The sequence below is a fragment of the Suncus etruscus genome, chromosome 5 (genome assembly GCF_024139225.1).
Source record: "Suncus etruscus isolate mSunEtr1 chromosome 5, mSunEtr1.pri.cur, whole genome shotgun sequence".
In the NCBI taxonomy this organism is placed as follows: domain Eukaryota; kingdom Metazoa; phylum Chordata; class Mammalia; order Eulipotyphla; family Soricidae; genus Suncus; species Suncus etruscus.
The window spans coordinates 29,281,192-29,300,920 of NC_064852.1; the positions used below are offsets into that span (position 1 = coordinate 29,281,192).

Genomic DNA, 19,729 nt, shown 5'->3' on the forward strand with positions numbered 1-19,729 from the left:
TTGTTTTACTTTGATAGGTCCTCCTAAATAATGGTTTCATCATTAAACATCTGGCTCCTTCCTAGCAGATTGGGCTCCGATGAGGAAAGTGTGTTTATAATTCTAATTTGAAACGCAGCACATTAATATGCTGATTCTCATAATGTTTGCCTTAACCTGTTTGGAGAAATTATGACTACAAATATCTTGTACACAACACCTCTAACTACCAGCTTGTACAAACAACATCAGAGCGCCTCATCCAGACGATTGGAACCACTTCAGAGGCGATCATGATTAGTGCTTTGGCTGGAAGCCATATTTTACACATAAACTCAGCATCTGTCTCAAGATGCTGTCCCAGGCTCGCAGGCCCACCTCCACTCTTACTAATCAGCATGTTGAGGAGAGCCAGATGGTCTGCCGGGAAGAGCTCTGCCTTTTCCTGAGCTAGGCCCCATGGAGGGAGGGAGCCAGGCAGGCTCCAAGTCATATTTCCTCGGGCTGCGGGTTCTTGCAATGCTGTGTGCAAAGAGGCACCACTAAAAAAGGATGCAAATGAGGTGCTATTCATTATTTAAGGCTGGCACCTTGCCATCCCCTCCTCCTCCGGGCCATGTCTGCCTGTAGGAGCAGGGAAAGCATCTGAAGAGAGTGGGGCTACCTGGAGGCACCCAACTCTTGGGGAAGCAGCTTCTTTGCCTTCTGCAGAGTCCTGCAGGCTCAGCACTTCTGGCCCACAGAACAGCTGAGCTTTTGACTTCCTCCCTAACAAAGAACTGGAGTCCTTCAGCCTCCACCAGGGGGCTTCGTGACAGAGGTAAGAAGCAAGCAGACCTGCTGCTTGATTGTCATTCCTAGCCAAGACTCCTTAGCTGAGTTCAAGGAAGAGAAGGGAAATGATCCGTCTCTACAAGAAAGTTCTAGATTGAATTGTTTCAGAATTGCATCCAGAAAAGTTTCTTTCTCCTGGGCAAGTGATGGCGAGCTCACTATGGCTTATTTCCCTGATTTGAAGCCGCAGAAGAGCAGAGACCAGACCAAATTCTCATTCTGTATTTCTTTAAAAGACACAGACTGTAGGAAGGACTTTTGTAAACATGTTAACAGTTTCTATACTTTTCCACTGAATATAAAATCTATGACTTGCTATTTTGAACAAAAGCAAATTTATTTCAGCAAATTTATCACAAAGAGCAAGACTTAGGCATCCTACCTGCTAGTATTAATATAGACTAGCTGTGTGTAGGTAGTCAAACCATCGGGTTTGTTATCAGTTCTATCTCTCTCAACCTTCAAGAGCCTTTTTCTTCCAATGGTTATAACTAAATAAATAATCAGAGAGTAAATGAACGTGTCTAATGCTCTCTTTCTCAAATACAGGCATTTATTTTTTTCCTAATGATACAAAACATGCTGGCCATTTGTATTGGTTGGAATATTTTGTCAAGTAACAAGACACAATGTTTAAATAATTTTATCCAAAAATTGTGGGGAGGAAATTGTTGGTTTCTGAATTAAAGTTGGCAGTGACAACTCAGGGCCAGCCAGAGATAGAGTCTCTGCAACCTTCCTTTCCCACCTTTAACCTAATTCTCTACCCCCACTTTTTCTTTTTTCTTTTTAAATTGTTCATGGTTAAGTTTGCCTTTTTATATATATATAAAATCTTTATTTAAGATCCTTTTCCGGTTCATAAGCATAATGGTTGGGTTTTCACACACCTGTGTGATATGTACCTCCCTTCCACCTTGTTACGACGTCGGCATATGACCCTTCTGATATGAAAAAAAAAGAAAGTAGAAAAAGAAGAGAATAAAAAAAGAAAAATAAAAAAGGGGAAAAGGGGAAAAAGGAAAAAAGAGAAAATCTTTATTTAAATACTATGATTACAAGCATGATTGTAGTTGGGCTCATTCATAAACAGAATACTCCCCTCACCAGTGCAATATTCCCCCCTTTCTCTTTCTCCCTCTCCTTTCTTACTCTATTCTCTCCCCTTCTTTCCTTTCATCTCTTTTGCTGTTCTCTCCCTTTCTCTTGCACTCTGGTAGATTTTCAAACCTGACTTGTGGTTCTTAGTGATCCTAAACAATATTAAAAGTAAATTGGGATCTACCTTCATTTTTCTTTAGATCTAGGAAGTGTTTTTGAGTTATATATCTAATAATTTCTTCATTTTTATTTATAAATTCTAGAGTCCAGAGATTGCTATTACTCAGATCCTAGTAGATATTTTTCTCCTGTTTTACTTTTCTTAAATTTCTGGTTAGAGTTTGGATCTAAGAGTTTGCTCAAAGCTTACTCCTGAATCTGCACTCCAACAGCATTTCTGGCAGAGCTCTGTAGACCACATGAGGTGCCAGCAATAAGCCTAGGAAGGCTACATACCAGATACATACCTTGCATGCTGTATTATCTCTCCAGCTCCCACAGTCTCATTTTACAAATATGAATTTGGGCTTGTGATTTGTCATTATTCCCAAGATCTTTTGGTATTTTATTTTTATAATTAGTCACTTATAATTTATTCTTGTGTGGCTCATGCAAAAATCATCTCTTACATGAACTTTCCTTTCTTTTTTGGTTTGTAAAAATTACTTTAAATACCATTCATAATACAGTTGTGCTTTTTTACAAAGTTGTTTATGATTTTCATTTATATAGTGTACAATGCCCTTCATCAGTGCATATTTCCTGCCTCCAATGGTCCCATTTTTCCTCCAGCCCTTCCCACTAACTCTAACTGTTGCTTCTTTTGATATTTTCCCCCAGTTAACTCCATATTTGCCTCCTTTGCAAGTAGAATTATTAATTACCTGCATAAACATTGAAATAGCATCTTAGAGTACAGAGATTTTTAGATTAACAGGTTATAATGACTAATAATTTGTTGAAATATAAAGAAATTGGAAACTCAAAGTTCAAATCAAACCAACAAAGCATTAAGAGCAATGAAGAAACAAAGTATTTCAAATGCTCTAGAAGTCAGGGACACTAGTCCGGCAAATCACTTAGCTAAAATAAAACCTCAACTTCATTGATGAGCAATTAAAATCAATGTTCCATGCAATGGCTGTGAAAATAAATCAATTATTGGAAGAACAATTCAACCAACTGAAAGATTAACTGATCAACTAAATCAAAAAAGGAAATTAAGGAAGAAATAAAATGATTTCTTGAAACTAAAACCAATGATGGTACAAAGTAACAAAATCTATGGAATGGAGCCCAAGCTACACTATAAAGGAAATTCATAACAATGCAGGCCTAGAGTAAGGAAGAAGAAAAATCCCAAATAAACGTCTTAAAAAAAACACACACACAAGAAGGAAATGTACCAAAAAAGTAGTAGAAGGAGGGAAATAGTACAAACAAGAGTGAAAATCAACAACATAGAAAACAAGACATCAGAAAAATCTACGCCAGCCCAGTGGGGCCCGATTGTGAGAAACTGTGAGTGCTGCCTGTGTGTGTTTGTCTCCTGTCCTGTCTCCTGAACCTCTTGGGAGTGGGCCGAAAAGAGCCCAGAAAATTTGCTCTCCCAGAGGCTCCAGAAGAGCACTTAGCTCCACTTTGCTATACAACCATGCGCTCTTTCTAAGGAAAAAAGCCACTGTAACAAGAAGGAAAAAATCACACTAAGAACTGAGCTGGACCACTGAAGCCCAGCATTTATCCCCGGACTGTCTTTTCTGCTGCCTGCTCGGGCCTAAGATTTGATCTTGTGTGAGGCTTCATCCACAGAGGGCTCCCCTTCCTTAGAGGCAAATTGACCCACCCAGAGAGGGCAGAGCCAGAGGAGCGTGGCCACGCACATCATTTAGCCAATGAATACCACCACAACACATAGAAAAATCCACAATACAAGTGTGACAATGGGGAAACAACACAGGCCAGTATCAGACATAGAGAATAAAGATGACAACTCTGATGACCAGAAAACGGCCAACCAACTAATTACTCTCTCAGATAAGGAGTTTAGACAAGAAATATGGAAGATGCTCAAAGAACTCAAAGAAACCATGGATCGAGTTGAACAGAACACTAATAAGAACCAAGAAAATATGAAGACAGAAATCACAAAACTCCAAACTGAAATAACAGGTCAAATAACAGGCCTGAAAAACTCAGTAAATGAATTGAATGACAAAATGGATATGCTCTCCAACAAGCTAACAGAAGTTGAGAATAGAATTGGTGCTGTGGAAGATGAGATAAATAACAACTCTATACAGCAGAAAGATTGGAAAAAAAACTTAAAGCAAATGAACAGACAATGGAAAAATTAGTCAAAGAATGGAAAGAGGTGAAAATAGAAGTCTATGCTAAGCTCAACAGAAACAACTTAAGAATCATTGGAGTCCCAGAGACCCAGAAAGAAAATTTTCAGGAAGAATCAATGGTCAAGAACATCATTAAAGAGAAACTACCAGAGCTAAAGAATATATGCCATCAAATCCTGCATGCCTGAAGAGTACCAACCAAAAGAGACCCCAGAAAAAATACTCCAAGACACATCCTAGTCACAATGACGAATCCCACAAATAGAGACAGAATTCTGAAAACAGCAAGATCAAAAGAGGAAATTACATTCAAGGGAACATCCTTGGGATTTACAGCAGACCTGTCACCAGAAATGCTCAAGGTCAGAAAGCAGTGGTGGGACAAAGTGACAAAACTCAATGAAATAAATGCTTCGTCTAGAATACTGTACCCAGAAAAACTCACTTTCAGGTTTGACGGAAAAATACATGGTTTCACAGACAAACAACAGCTCAGAAACTTTAAAAACTCAAAACCAGTCTTAAAAGAAAAACTGAAAGACCTAATTTAAGACAAGACTGACCAAAAGACACACCAAATTTTGATAGAAAGATGGCACTAAATCCTAGGACAATTCTTTCTTTCAATGTCAATAGACTAAATGCACCAGTTAAGAGACACAGAGTAGCTAAATGGATCAAAAAACTCAACCCAACCTTCTGCTGCCTACAAGAAACACACCTGAATAGTCAGAACAAACATAGACTCAAAATAAAAGGCTGGAGGAAAATTATCCAAGCAAACAACACCCATAAAAAGGCTGGAGTGGCCATACTAATATCAGATAATGCAAACTTTATACTCAGGAAAGTTGTAAGGGACAAAGATGGACATTTTGTATTAATCAAGGGATATGTACAGGAAGAAATCACTATCCTAAACATATATGCACCAAATGAGGGGACAGCAAAATATTTAATACAATTGTTCACAAATCTAAAAAATAATATCAATAACAACACAATAATTGTGGGGGACCTCAACACGGCTTTATCAACACTGGATAGCTCAGCCAGACTGAAACCCAACAAGAATATACTAGACCTGAGAAGAGAAATGGAAGAAAGAGGCCTAGCAAATATATATATAGTACACTCCATCCCCAGAAATCTGGATAGACATTTTTCTCCAATGTACATGGGACATTCTCCAGGATAGACTACATGCTGGCACATAAAACATAATATCAAGAAGATAGAAATTTTTCAGGCTACCTTCACTGACCACAAGGCTCTGAAATTATTTGTGAATTCCAAAGGGACACAGAAGAAAAACTTTAACACCTGGAAGTTAAACAGCCTCATATTGAATAATCAGTGGGTTCGAGATGAAATCAAAGAGGATATCAAAACTTTTCTGGAAACAAATGATAATAAAGACACAAACTATCAGAACATATGGGACACAGCAAAAGCAGTACTGAGAGGAAAATTTATAGCTTTGCAAGCACACGTCAGGAAGGAAGAAGAGGCCTACCTGAATAGCATAATGACACAGCTCATAGAATTAGAAAGTGCTCAGCAAAAGGAACCAAAAATAGGGAGAACTAACTAATACTCAAAGTACACATAGACATTTCTAGAAAAAAAATTTTAGACCAATATGTCTGACAAGCACCAATGCAAAACTACTTAACAAAATTTAGCTAACCTGGGACCGGAGCAATAGCGCAGCAGTAGGGTGTTTGCTTTGTACAAAACTGACCTATGATGGACCTGGACCATGAATATCCAAAGCCATATTGAAAAATAAGAAATACAGGGCTGGAGAGATAGCACAGTGGTAAGACATTTGCCTTGCATGCAGAAAGATGGTGGTTTGAATCCTGGCATCCCATATGGTCCCTTGAGCCTGCCAGGGGCAATTTCTGAGCATAGAGCCAGGAGTAGCCCCTGAGCACTGCTGGGTGTGACCCAAAAATCAAAATAAATAAATAAATAAAAATAAAAAAATAAGAAATACAGATATATCTTATTACCTAATTTTAAACTGTATTATCAAGCTATAGTGATCAAACTTACATACTAATGAAATAAAAATAAGCTCTTCAATCAAAGGGTCAGAATCAAGTACTAAAAAAAAAACCCACCTTACATATGGACAGTTAATTTTTATAGAGGAACTAAGACAATAAAGTAAAGTAAAGATAACCTCTTCAAAAAGTGATGCCAGAAAAATTGGATAACTACAGGTAAGAAATTAAAGCTTGAACCATATCTCACACCTTATACAAACATAAATTCAAAGTAGATCAAAAATTTGGAAATCCAGTCAGAAACTGTAAAGTACATTGAGGAAAACTATGGGCAGAATACTTTAAGATTTGGACCTCAGTGGTGTCTTCAGTGATCTGATACCAATGGCAAAAACAATATCAAAATATAACCAAAAGGGACTACATCAAGCTAAAGAGTTTCTTCACGGCAAAAGAAATGCAAGCTAAAAATAAGAAACTGCTAACTGAATGGGGGAAAATTGCATTCAACACATCAGATAAAGGCTTGAGGGCTGGAGAGATAGCACAGCGGTGTTTGCCTTGCAAGCAGCTGATCTAGGACCAAAGGTGATTTGTTTGAATCCCGGCATCCCATATGGTTCCTTGTGCCTACCAGGAGCTTTTTTTTTTTTTTTTGGTTTTGGGGCCACACCGTTTGATGCTCAGGGATTACTCCTGGCTAAGGGCTCAGAAATTGCCCCTGGCTTGGGTGGACCATATGGGACACTGGGGGATTGAACCGCGGTCCTTCCTTGGCTAGCGCTTGCAAGGCAGACACCTTACCTCTAGCGTCACCTCGCTGGCCCGCCAGGAGCTATTTCTGAGTAGATAGCCAGGAGTAACCCCTGAGCGCCGCCGGATGTGGCCAAAAAAAAAAAAAAAAACAGATAAAGGCTTGATATTCAAAATAAATAACTTACAAATATAAGCAAAAATATTTTTCAGAAACATTATCAAAAATGTGAAGAGGAAATGAACAAACATTTCTCAGAGAAAAACTAGTGGATTGCCAATAGGCACATGATCAATTACTCAGATCACTTATTATTAGGGAAATCTAAATCAAAGCAACAATAAGATATCATCTCATGTCAGTGAAAAAGGCACATGTCGAAACAGTAGCAAAAATCTGTGCTGGTGGGGATGTGGTGAAAAGAGACTCTCATCCACAGTTGGTGGGAATGTTGCTTTGTTTCCTTATACTTCCAGTTCACCATGATCTGAGAAGATAGTATTATTTCTATCCTCTTGACTTCATAGAGATATGGTTTGTGTCCCAATATATGGTCTATCTTGGAGAATGTCCATGTTCATTGGAGAAGAATGTGTATTCAGCCTTTTGTGGATGAAAAGTCCTGTGAATATCCATTAACCCCCCGCTTCATTTTCTTTCTTCAAAACAAGTATTTCCTTAATGAGCTTCAGTCTAGTTGATTATCAACAGTTGACAGAGTAGTGTTGAATTCTCAAACTACTATATTGCTATCTACCATATTGCTAACTAATATATTACTATATTGCTATCGATGTCGTTCTTCAAGTCTCTTAGCAGTTATTTACTTGTCCCTAATTAGGTATAGATATTTAGGAGTGTGAGCTCTTTCTGATGTGCATATCCCTTGGTGATGAAATTACTTTCTTCACAACCTAACCACTGATCTTCTGCAGAGACACCAAACCAACCATAGCTCCAGGTATGCCAGTATTTGGACTGACATCACATGGACTTTGTCAGAATAAGTGCTGGCACGCTCCCCATACCTTCTCATACTTCTAAAAGACTTAGCAGACAAAACTAAACCTCAGAAAAGACACATTTTCAGCCACAGACCCTTGAAATTTCTGGACTGCCTGGGCCTCATGTGTGACTGTGTAACTGTTGGGTCCCTTTTACCCCTTAATTGGTTATCGTGTATCTTCAAAGAGCTCCCAGAATGAGAAATTAATTCCATTCCCCTATCCCCTTGTGGGGGAGATCTTGGTAATATTTATCCGCAGCAAATAATCTACACAGACAGGAGGGTAAAGGGGTAAGAAGGTTGGGTGCAGAATCATTTGTAAGCCTACTACCAGCTCCCAAAAACACCTGGAGCCAGCCAGTAAACTCTACCAAAAGACCCCAACTACCTTGCTCCCAAACTATTTATTAGCCTCTCAACACCGCCCCCACCTGGAAGGTATAATTGGGACAACAGGCAGAGATAATAATCTTAGGGAAATGCTTTCATATGTACATGCAACAACTTCAAATTTATCAGTACTGTCATTAGAGTAAGAAAACACTAATTTAGACATCTACATGAATTAGAAACCACCTAATGCCCAGAAACAAAACAAATAAAGATCAACTAGCAACAAACAGCTTAGTAAGCCTTTTGACAAGGACTTAATGACCTTATTGCAAGATACAATAATTTTTACAAATTATTTTTTTCTATACTTTTTCATAACTTCATTAAAACATTTAAACAAGCAAAAATAAATAAAACAATTAAAGAGGGGAAAAGAAATGACCTTCGCTGTCTCATAATCTTTTTAAGCCTGAAGTCAATGTTGCCTGATACTAGTATGAACACCCCAGTTTTTCTTTGTGTGCTCTTTGCATGAAGAATTGTCTTCAAATCTTTGACATTGAATCTGTGTTTGCTCTGACTGTTCAAATGAGATTTTTTTTTTTTGTGAACAACAAAATGTTGAGTTCAATTTTCTATTCTATTCTATTCTATTCTATTTTGTTTCTCTTAATTGGTGAATTTAGTCCACTAATATCAAGAGAGATTGTTGCCATGGTGTATTGTGCCATCTTCTGTGGAAGTTTGGTGTGTTTGTGGGTTTTGTCTTGTCTTAAAGTAGCCCCTTTAGTTATTTTCCTAACAGTGGTTTTGAGTTGTTGAGCTGTTGTTTATCTATGAAGTTGTGTCTTATTCCTTTAAATCTGAATTAATGTCTGGCTGGGTAAAATATTCTTTGTGAAGCATTCATTTCATTGAATTTTTTCATATATCCAACTGACAAGTTTGGATATATTTTGGCCTGGTGGATTGCCTTTGGTAAATCTGCTGTAAATCTTAAAGAATCACCTTTGTGTGTGATTTCCTTTTTTAATCTTGCTTCTTTCAGTATTATATCCCTGTCTTTATCATCAATATGATTAGAATGTGCCTTGATGTGTTATTATCAAAATTTCTTTTAGTTGGTACACTTTAGGAGTACAGATGTGAGTATATATGCTTTCTTGCTCTGAGAACATCTCAGCACTAATAATTTTTCATAGAGTTTATCTTCCTGGCTCTCTGGGACTCCAGTGACTTTTTTTTAATAATATTTTTTTATTTAAACACCTTGGTTACAAACATGATTGTGGTTGGGTTTCAGTCATATAAGAGAACATCCCCCCATCACCAGTGCAACATTCCCACCACCAATGTCCCAAATATCCCTCCTCCAAACCCCGCCCCCACCTGTACTCTTGTTTCTCTTGAATTGATCCCAAAGTTCTGTCACCTGTTAATTTATTTGGGGGCCTTTTTTCCTATCTACTGTTGTTTGGAGGCTTTCTGTGCCTCATCTTTGAGCTCACTGATTTTGTCCTCAGCAGTTGTTCTCTGCTGGTGAGACTTTCCAGTGAATTTTCGTTTTGCCTACCAACTATTTCAGTTATGACATTTCTGTTTGAAGTTTTCTTATTTCTGCTCTCATTTTCTCTTGTGTTTTATTGCCTGTCCTTTTAGTTCCTTTGAGTTTCTTAAACATCCTCAACCTTTCCCCCTAAAATCCTATTAGAGATATATCAAGCTTATTGACAGTGATTTGATCTTTATGTCTAACATCTTTGCTCACTAAGCATGGTGGGATTCTCTGTTGCTTTCCCATCATGGCTTTTTGCCATTTTGAGCTATTTCTTATATGTTCTTGTGTGGCTAAGTGACTAGAGTTAGAATTTCTTCATATGAATCAAGCTAGGCATAAAGGAGATAAAGAAATATGCAGCCTCAGAGCCTCAGTTTCTTAGGACTGTTGCTGGGTGGAACTTAGCCAGGGTGGCTACCAGCCTCCTCCCCTTGTCCTTACACTTATCACTCAAACTTACTGACCTGGAGGCAAAGAAAAAGTTCTGCACATGGATGACATGCAAATTCGTGAAGTGTTCCATATTTATTTTTCCAAAAAAAAAAAAAAAAAGAGAGAGAAAGAAAGAAAAAAAAAGATTCTGAATAAAAAATAGGACTTCACTTGTTACTTTGCCTCTGCTTAGGGCCATGGCTGGACGATGGGGGGAAGCAAAGGTGGCTAACAACCCACTCTTTTTGTGTTTTATTATACTTTCTGTGAGTGAGACCATACAGTATATGTCTTTTTCTTTCATATTTGCTCCCCTTAGCTTTACATAGCATTCAGATTCTGGCAAACGCAAGATTTCATCTTCTCTCATGCTAAGGAGTCTTTCATTGTGCATATACACCAATGTCTTGTCCACTCACCTGTTTTGGGGCATGTGGCTGTTTTCAGATCTTAGTTAATAATCTTGTGATGAAAACAAGTGCATTTTTTAAATTAATGTTTCTGTGTTCAGGGGGAAATGCCCAGGGTCATATGAAAGCTCTCCTCTTAATTTTGTGAGAGGTCTCCAAATCATTTTCCAAAGCTAAATTCCAATTCTTAGAGTTACAAAACAGTAAAAGAGAAAGGTGTGAGTGGAAGTTACTAAAGACTATTGGATAAGAGGAAAATAATTGTTCTTAGACTTATCCACATATTTTGGTGAGAGAGAAATCTCTTTGCTACATTTTTCCTACATTATGGGCTTTAGCAGCTCAACTTTTAAGCCAAAGAAATCTCAGTAGAGGCCTGAGTATGCCCATTCATTATTAATATATTCAGTACAAATAAATAAATTTCATTGCCCCAAAGAATTTTTTAAACAATTTGTGTTCTTAGGGTTTCAAATGTTCCATCTTTTGTCTTGTATAAGAAGGCCTATTTTTGAAAAAGAATATTTGCAGTTTCATTGTGTTTATTTCAAAAATATCACTTAATGTGATGACTTTAATTTATGTCCACAAATCTTCCAGTATTCCTCAATTATACCTTGAGTTTTGGCTGGCCTTAATAACTCAGCTTTAATGAGCAAAGTAAAAAAAATGAGAAAAGGACATAATTTCCCAATGGAAAAATGGGAATACTTCTGGTTGACAGTGCCTGAACCAACTGGCCTTGGTTAATAAAGCCAGTGTGAGTCTTGAGAAAAGCATGTAACTCTTTACACGGGTAAGCAGGCAGTCTTGGTATATGTCTCAAAATCCACAACTCAGTCTTATCATGAGAAAATACTAGATCAATCCCAAATGAGGGATGTTTTCCAAAATTACTAAAAGGAACTTGAGATATAGGTCAGCAAGGAAAGGATTTACCTTGCATGCAGTTTGGGGATTAGGGAAGCACAGTAGAACCATTCCCATTGTACCCACATCAAAATTCAAGACAGGACAAAATATCAAGACAGGATATTGAGTAAATCTGAGAAAGACAGTGTGCACTCAGCCTTAGCAGATGCTATGAGGCATTCTGCAAAGCAAAATGTGCAAGCCATGAAACATAACCTGGAATTGGATCTCAGAGTAGCTGACTATGTCAATGCCATTGAAAAAGTTGAGTTGTACAATGAAGTTTGTATGACCTTCACAGAGATAGTGATTGACTTCTTTACTTCCTTTTTTACATCTTCTTTTTTTATCTGCAGGCCTATTCTAAGTTTATATGTAATCACAGAAATCTCTTTATTTCATTACTTATTAAATAATAGACATCATTCTCAACAAGACAATCCAAATCAACCCTTACAAAGAAGAAACTATGATCATGGATACGCTTATGAGTGAGAAAGTAGAAAGAAACCATCTATTCCAGAGAGCCTTTTGGATATTCACCTTTAAATAAAAAGTCTTTCATCTAGATGTGCTGCCTTGCTTAATGGCTTTTTCCTAACCCTGAATTATGGACCAAGAATATACTTATCCAAGAGTAGTCAGTTGCTAACCACTTTAGCTCTGGACAAGTCTGAGATGTATTGTAACTTTAATAGACTTAGAAATCATGTGTGGTATTTTTAGATAGTAACATGATAGATGGTAGCAAGCGATATTTTATATTATCATAATACCTCAGTTTTACAAGTTGCAAATAAAAATAATAGCTATTTTTCTTTAAAAAAAAAAAAGACTTTGGGCCCGGAGAGATAGCACAGCGGCGTTTGCCTTGCAAGCAGCCCATCCAGGACCAAAGGTGGTTGGTTCGAATCCCGGTGTCCCATATGGTCCCCCGTGCCTGCCAGGAGCTATTTCTGAGCAGACAGCCAGGAGTAACCCCTGAGCACCGCCGGGTGTGACCCCAAAACAAACAAACAAACAAAAAAAGACTTTCATGCAGACAACCACGTTTTGATCCTTAACACCCATATGGTCCCCCAAGCACTACCTATAGTAACCCTCTGAGCAGAGAGCCAGGAGTAAACTTAGAAATCACCAGGTGTGACCTCCCAAAATTAATTAATTAATCATTTAATTAAAATAATTTTTAAAGAATTCATTTATCCAGACTAGGGAAAAAGTACAGGAATTAAGAACCTGCCTTAAATCACTGACCTAGCTGGAAATTTTGCCACCACATGCAGTCTTTCAAGCACTACTAGAGTTCACAGAGTCAGGATTAGCCCCTGAACATGGCCTAATATGACCAAATTATTTTTAAATTATTAAAACGAAGCAAATGGACTACAAAAATATTGCTTTCTAAGGAGGTAACTTTTTACTTACTTTTGGGTTTGGGGCCACACCATGCAATGCTCAGGGATTACTTCTAACCTTGCACTCAGAAACTACTCCTGACAATGCTCAGGGAACTATATTGTGTGCTGAGCATCGAACCAAAGTTGGCCACATTCAAAGCATACAGCCTACCCTCTGTGCTATCACTTTTTTTAAATGATCAAATTTGCACTTTGACCTAATCTGTTTGAGTAAACAGATTAAGGCTCACGCAGATCAGGTAACCACCACATACAAAGCCAGAAGATAATTTCTAATCCACATAAACTCCATTGAGACCACCCTAGGAGTGGGGAAGACTGACAGTGACATAAGAAAGAAGCACCTTGAGACTACAAAAAGAATCAAGGTAAAGTAGGGCAAAACCCCACCCTGCCTGACAGTGGATGAAAATTGCAATCCTCTAGACCCAATCAGTAGCAATCCCTTATATAATCTGTCTGAAACAGAGGTTAGAGTGGAAATGCTGTTTAACAAGCTCAAGGAAGCAATGGAACATATTGCCAATAAAACACAAGAGGATGAGAGTAGAAATAAGAAAACTTCAAACAGATATGTCAGAACTATTTGCAGATGAGAAGATACTATATTTAGAAAATCCTGAAGACTATTAAAAATATTTATAAACAATATATTGTTAGGGTATAGTGGCAAGCTACAAAATATATATGCAATAATCTATGCCTCTCCTATATACAATGATTGAGAGAGAAAAGATTTTAAAAACAAATTTATACTGTATCAAAATTTGTTATCTTCATTTTTAACTGGTTGTGTCACATTTGCTACACAGAAAGTCCATCTCTGTAGTATTATGAATTTAGGGTCATTATACTCTTTCCAACCATAGTAATCTCTCTTCTATCAAAGGTTCTTTATATATATATTCTTTAAACACCTTGATTACATACATGATTGTGTTTGGGTTTCAGTCACGTAAAGAACACCACCCAGCACCAGTGTAACATTCCCATCACCAATGTCCCAAATCTCCCTCCCTCCCACCCAACCCCTGCCTGTACTCTAGACAGGCTTTCTATAACCCTCATACGTTCTCATTATTAGGATAGTTCAAAACATAGTTATTTCTTTAACTAAACTCATCCCTGTTTTTGGTGAGCTTCATGAGGTGAACTGTAACTTCCAGCTCTTTTCTCTTTTGTGTCTGAAAGTTATTATTGCAAGAATGTCTTTCATTTTTCTTAAAACCCATAGATGAGTGAGACCATTCTGCATTTTTCTCTCTCTCTGACATTTCATTCAGCATAATAGATTCCATGTACATCCATGTATAGGAAAATTTCATGACTTCATCTCTCCTGACAGCTGCATAATATTTCATTGTGTATATGTACCACAGTTTCTTTAGCCATTCATCTGTTGAGGGGCATCTTGGTTGTTTCCAGAGTCTTGCTATGGTACATAGTGCTGCAATGAATATAGGTGTAAGGAAGGGATTTTTGTACTGTATTTTTGTGTTCCTAGGGTATATTCCTAGGAGTGGTATAGCTGGGTCGTATGGGAGCTCAACTTCCAGTTTCTGGAGGAATCTCCATATCGCTTTCCATAAAGGTTGAACTAGATGGCATTCCCACCAGCAGTGGATAAGAGTTCCTTTCTCTCCACATCCCCGCCAACACTGTTCGTTCTCATTCTTTGTGATGTGTGTCAATTTCTGTGGTGTGAGGTGGTGCTTCATAAAAGGTTCTTCTTATCCAAATTCTGGAGACACATCCAGAAAAGACCATATTCCATGGCATTTTAGCACCAGAGATCTAGCTCCTCAGCAATTTAAGTCAGCAGTACTAATTTAATTTTAATTTTTTTATTTTATTAACTTTATTAATTGATTGATTGGTTTGGAGGCCACACTCAGCAGTGCTCAGGGGTCACTCTTGGCTCTGCACTCAGAAATCACCCTGTGGCAGACTGGGGGACCATATGGGATGCCAGGAATTAAACCAGATCCCTCCTGGGTCAGACACATGCAAGGCAAATGCTCTACTGCTGTGCTATCTCTCCGACCCAGCAGTATCAATTTTAAAGGAATAATTGGGACCCATTTTACTCTAAAGATTTTGTCTGCTACAGCCATTTTTTCAGTTTGATTTTCTACGACTCCTTCTAAACTAAGCAGGAGTAAAGCATTGTATTTGCATTGCTCCCATATGGATTATCATCCTATACCAAGCCCACTCTATTAGGTAATATTTGCTGTGCATAAGGTGATTTCTTGTCTTTTTAAAAATATTATTTTAAGGTCTATAATAATATTACAGCAGGTAAAGCATAGACCCAGGTTCACTCCCTAGCACCCTATTTGGTCTCCTGAGTCCACCAGGAGTCATTCTTGAGTGCAAAAGAGTAGTAAGCCCTGAGTACCTCAGGAGGCAACCCAATAAAAATATTAAATAAAAAAATAAATTACCTAGTTAGTTTACCCAGATAGCAGTGGTTTATGAGAATGCAGAGGCTCATATTTCAGGGGTATAATGTTATCTCCTTTTACCACTATCAAAACACCAATATTCTACTACAGTCCAAGAACCCTCCCTTCTACTATCTCTTGCCCACCTGTCACCTCCATCTGTAATCAAAGTCTGAGGGCTTATTGTCATTGAACATTGTCTAATCCCTTGCTTTGTTTCTTTATATTCCACATAGATTCTAGTTATCCTGCATTTGTCTTTCTCTGGCTGAATATTTCTATTTTGCTGAACTTCCTTTTTTAAAGCTATTCATAGACTAGAGAAATGGCTTGACAACTTCTTCACTTCTTTATGGTCACTCAATAGATGAGCAACTTTGATTATCTGTTCATTGTTCTAGGGACTTGGGAAACCAAATTAAAATGAAAGATGGCCCCTGGTATATAAATATTTTGGCAAATGTTTGGAAAAGCCCAGTAAAGGCAAACCTCTATTAATCTATTATATCCAGATATTCGACTTCTAGACAGATAAATGGATAAAGATATATATTAATTAATACGTAGATTGATATCTTCTAATGCCAATATCACATGTGCATAACTTCAAAAACTAAGAATAAGCCATAAACAATAGATTCAGTAAATAAATGATATAAATTTCATAAAATAAATATATAGCCATGAAAAAATGAATGAACCGTGACAGTACCTATCAACAGAATAAATCTCATAAACATAGTCATGAAAGAAAATCATAAATGAATACAAACAGAACAATTTCACTTATAACTGATCAGAAACAGACCCAATTAAACAACATATTGCCTAGAGATATTTAGGTGGCATCTTTAAAAAAAACTGTAAAGAGCAAGTTTAATAATTAACAAGAAATCCAGAATAATCATTATCTAAAAAGGATGAGTGATCTTGTTGAGACCAGAAAAAAATACAGAGAATTCTAGTATTGTCAAAGGACTGTCTATGTCTAAAGACTGCTTAGTCGACATGAATGTTTCATTTGGTTGAAATTGATTTTTTAATTACATGTATAATTTTAAACACTTTTTAATGTGTGCTACAGCTCATAAAACATACTTAAAATATGTTATTAAGAGCTGTAAAGAAATTCCAGAAGAGAAGAGCAGAGAGAGAATCAGCTATGGGCTTGCATTGTTTAACCCAAGGTAGGGACTGTGAGAATAAGAGAGGTAGAAGGACTGGAGAGAACCCAGAAGCTCGATCACTAATGTACAGCTAGTCATTTGAGAAAAGGTGAAAAGGTCTCGGGTGATCAAGAATCTTTTTGAAGAGGCTGGAGAAATATAGCGCACTTGCCTTGCAAGTGATGGACCCAGGTCCTATCTCCAGCATCTCATATGGGCCTCCATGCACCTCTGAGTGCAGACCTAGGAATAACTCGTGGTTACCAACATATGTGTCCCCAAAATAAAAACAACAAAAGAATCTTATCTGAATCAGGAATTCAAAAGGAAAATAAGGAATTCAGAGGGAGGAACAGAAGAAATAGAAGGGCTGGAGGGAGAGAGGGAGATAAAAGGAAAGAATTGATGAGAACAAATCTGTGCCTAGTGACTCACTTGGCATTTGTAGAATTGTCTGGTTAAGATTCATGGGTGATATACAGAGTGGGGAGAAGAGAAACCAAGACAGAAATATGACGATTGTCTCTTTAGATATAGTAGGAGAAGAGCTGAGAGAACAGAGCAGTGGAATCATCCTTAAATTGGAAGACCCATGACAATCTTGACTTTTTGAGACAGAAATTTATAAAAATGAATGAAACAAACTTGTTGACTGAGAATGCTCAGAGTTGCCTGAACTCTTCTTGGAGCCACACAAACCCCACTCTCTCCCCCCAACATCTCTTACATACAAAGAAAGAAAACTTGTCTTAGTCTTCAATTGACTCTTCTTTGGTGAAAGGAACTCAAACACACCATTAGAGTCAACTGAATTTTAGGGTCGGGGGGAAATCTACAGAGACACATTTTGAAGAGCCACACTATTATTATAATTTTGCTCCTCTGACTTAAACAAGGAACACTGAAGAGTTATTGGATGATGACTCCTGCAGATGACACACAACACAGCATTGTGCTTGTTCACACAAAACTGAGGAAGATTCATGATTTGATCATGAGTGTCCTTTGGGGTGAGAAGACTTTTTCTAGCCCTTCTAGCTCCTTGATACCTATGTACCAATCCAGACCCAGAAAATCAGTGCTTAGAGTAGTGATTCTCTCAGTGGAACTCCATCCCAAATCACTAATCTCCACATCCCCTGTCCATCTAGGGCTGGTTAGAGCTTGCTGAAGCCCCTCAGACCCACTAAATAATAATCTGAGGGTGGAGGAAGCTCATAGAAATTGTGGATTTCATATGTCCTCTGAGCTAACCTGAGTTCAATTTTTTGAGACACCAGGCTACTCAAACAAACATGATACTTAGAAATTTGTTTGCTATCTTTTCTTTCCTTTGGGGGGTTATAGGACTATGTTGGGCAAACTGATTGGCAGGCTTTGGAATTAGACTTTCCCAATTCCCTTCCCCTCCTCTTTCTCGTCCTCCTCCTCCTACTACTACTACTACTCCTCCTCTGCTTCCTCTTCCTTCTTCACTGGCAAGTCCCAAAGATCTGGGTCTCTTTTTTTTTCTTCCAGATAATATTTCAAAACACACTTTGTTTTTGCAAGCTCATTCAAGTCACAATACAGCCTGAAATATCTTGTGAACAAATATTCCATTTGCACATGTCAAGTATTTAATTCATTTAGACATCCCAATTGCTTAGTGCCTGCAACAGAAGCCTTGTGATATTCTGAGTTAAAACCCTGGGATAAAGGGTGCCTGGTATTTGGGTGGCACTGCTATGTGTCTACCAGCCTCAAAGTGAAGCATATTGAATGTACACATAAAAAGAAAAGAGATAGGGGCAGAGATCCTGATCTTTATGACCCTTTGATTATATCTGTCTGCTAACACATAAATCCATCTCCAACCTAACAAAATACTATGTTACTTCCTTTTACTTCATATTTTGTCTTTTATAGCCAATAAAACAATGAAAGGTTATGTTCTCATCACTTTTTACACTAAACAGTAAATTAAACAGAGGTTATTGCAGTCACAATGTCGGCATGAAACTTTTTAGAAAGACAATCCTCCCAGAAGCAGAGTTAGGAGCTGCCAGCCAGCCTTCTCCCATTAAATGACAGTCCAGTTTCAATGGGATTGATGTTCTATTTCTTCAAGTAGTTAGACAGTTTGAGTCTTTTTCCTCTTGTATCTTAAAAGAAAATTTGTTCTAGCAACCCACAAATGAAAAGAAAAAGATCCAGAAACAGGAACAGGAGTGATAGCATAGTGGTTAAGGTGTCTGTCTTGCATGTGGCTGACCCAGGTTCGACCCCCAATGTCCCATAGGGTCCCCCAAGCCTACCAGGAATAACTTCTTAGAGCACATCCAGGAATAAACCCTGAGCACCACCAGGTGTGGCCCCCCCAAAACAAAACAAAACAAAAGATCTCAAAACATAAAATATTAAATATTTGTCAGGAATGTAAACAAAAAGCAACAGTGGACACTTCAGACTCAATATCTTAAAGTTCTCGCTGCAATAAATAGTCTTCCAAACCACTCCTATACTAACTAGTTACCAGATGTATAAATCCAAACTTTGTTTCACTTATACTAAGTCATCCAATCAATCTCAGAGAGTGAGTTCATAGTAGGTACTTAGAACAATCCCCAGAACACCATGATAGTTCACATCCTTATTTACTGGGATTGTGGTAGTGATGACTGTTATAAGGTTGTGTTCATTATTTGCTTCTAGGAGCTAAATATATACAATAACAAAGCAGGTAGGGTGCTGCTGCTTATTGTGCTCAGAGGTTAGTAGCAGATGCAGCTACCAATGAAATTATCACACAAAAAACATTTCATAGGCCCAGGAGCATACAACAGTTAGGGCTCAGCCTGACCCAGAATTTAATTCCAGCACCACATGGTCTCATCAAGCATTGCCTGGGTGTATAGCTCAAAGACTCAGATAGCCAATAATCTAGTGGGTCCCTACTCGAACATTCTCTACTAAAACAATAGGCCCATGGTTCTGAAATTTCTTGGATATATAATTTGGATCAAACCAT

General features: G+C 37.8%; 1 non-coding gene across 1 annotated transcript; it reads left to right on the forward strand.

Annotated features, from left to right (window-relative positions):
- The first annotated feature begins 1,659 nt into the window (after nucleotides 1–1,659).
- LOC126010266 (small nucleolar RNA U13) lies at nucleotides 1,660–1,763 on the forward strand. The gene has a single exon (XR_007496365.1). It is a non-coding gene; the product is annotated as a small nucleolar RNA U13 (small nucleolar RNA).
- The last annotated feature ends 17,966 nt before the right edge of the window (nucleotides 1,764–19,729 follow it).